Genomic DNA, 1,820 nt, shown 5'->3' on the forward strand with positions numbered 1-1,820 from the left:
CTTTAAAGGTCCCTTCCAACCCAAACTATTCTGTGATTCTATGATTCTATGATTCATTCCTAGATGGATGTGGACAAACCGCTTCCCCCACTGGGGTGGGTCCCAGGCAGCAGGCTGGCATGGCAGGAGTCTTCATCTCTGGAACAGCATCCTTCCCCTTTGTAGTCAGATAATGACAATGATTTCATTTTTGTTTCACTTTCTTCCTTGTCACCAACATTTCCTTTGTCCCTTTCTCCCTTTGATGGATGTGGACAAACCGCTTCCCCCACTGGGGTGGGTCCCAGGCAGCAGGCTGGCATGGCAGGAGTCTTCATCTCTGGAACAGCATCCTTCCCCTTTGTAGTCAGATAATGACAATGATTTCATTTTTGTTTCACTTTCTTCCTTGTCACCAACATTTCCTTTGTCCCTTTCTCCCTTTACAAATGTTAATTTCCGTCTTTGTCTCAGCTGTAACTGTTTCAGTGCATTGTCTTTTGCCAACTGAAATGAAACCCTCCTCCATAGGCAGATCTTAGAAAATTAACATCATGCTGCAATTTGGAACAAGCACAGCTGAAGCAGCTGTTCGGCTGAAGAGAAAGAGAAACAAGAACAACACGATTGTCAGTCTGAAAAGCACCTCTAACCCAGAAGAGCTTTGCAAACTTGGGGCCATACTCTGCCTGTATTCATCAGAGTGGTGTTACTTTATCATCTGAAGCTAGAAGAAACACCTAGGGACAGAGAGTTAGGCAAGGTTTTACATTCCTGTTGAATTTGCATCAGCTGGGGCAAGAAGAGGGACTGGGAACTATGGGCTGGTCAGCCTCACCTCAGTGCCTACATAGGTCATGGAGCATGTCTTCTTGGAGTCCTTATCCAAACCTGTGAAGGATGAAGAAGCAACCAGAAACAGTCAGAATGGGTTTACCAAGGGCAAATCATGCTCAGGCAACCACATTGCCTTCTACGACAGTACAGGCTGGGCAAACCTACACTGAGGTGCTTGAAAACTGGCCAGACCACTGGGCTTAACAGTCATCAGCAACAGACTGATTGCTGGTGGGCAATAACGAGTGATGTCCCCAGGGTGATATTGGGGTTCACATCATCCAACATCTGGACAATGACACAGAGCTCACCCTCAGCAAATGCACATACAAACTTGGGGGGGGTGGCAGATGTGTCAAATGAGACAACATCAATCCATAGGGACTGTGGAAACTGGATCCTTGGAGTGGGGCAACAGAAACCTTGTGAGTTCACCAAGGAGAGGTGCAAAGTCCTACGCATGGGGCAGAATAATCCCATGCAGTGGTCCCGTCTGGGGCCCAACTGGCTGAGTGGCAGCCTGGCTGGGAAGGATCTGGGTGTTACAGTGGACACGAGGTGCAATGTGACCCCATAGGGGTGCACTCTCATTGCAGATAAAGGAACCGCTGTTCTACCCTGGTGGCAACATGGCCAGCAGATCAGGTGGAGCTCAGTAACCATCTCCTTTCCTCAGCACTGCTGAGGCCACACCTGAAACACTGCATCTGGTGCTGCACTCCCACATCGATAGGGAGATGGGAAACCAGAGAGGGGCCAGTAAAGAGTGACCAAGATGGTCAGGAACCTGGGGCACGTGACCGACAAGGAGAGGCCAAGGAGGCTGGGCTGTATTAGTCCAGCAGAGAGGGTAAGGGGCAGTCTGATGGCAGTCTGGAGATACCTGAGTTGCAGTTACAAAAACAACAGAGCCAAAGTCTTTTCGCTGGTGGCAGATGACATTACAAGAGGCAACAGGAAAAACACCAGGTGGTATCCAGCTAAAACTGCTGAGGATCCATAGC

The sequence above is a fragment of the Aptenodytes forsteri genome, unplaced genomic scaffold (genome assembly GCF_000699145.1).
Source record: "Aptenodytes forsteri isolate BGI_AS27 unplaced genomic scaffold, ASM69914v1 Scaffold40, whole genome shotgun sequence".
In the NCBI taxonomy this organism is placed as follows: domain Eukaryota; kingdom Metazoa; phylum Chordata; class Aves; order Sphenisciformes; family Spheniscidae; genus Aptenodytes; species Aptenodytes forsteri.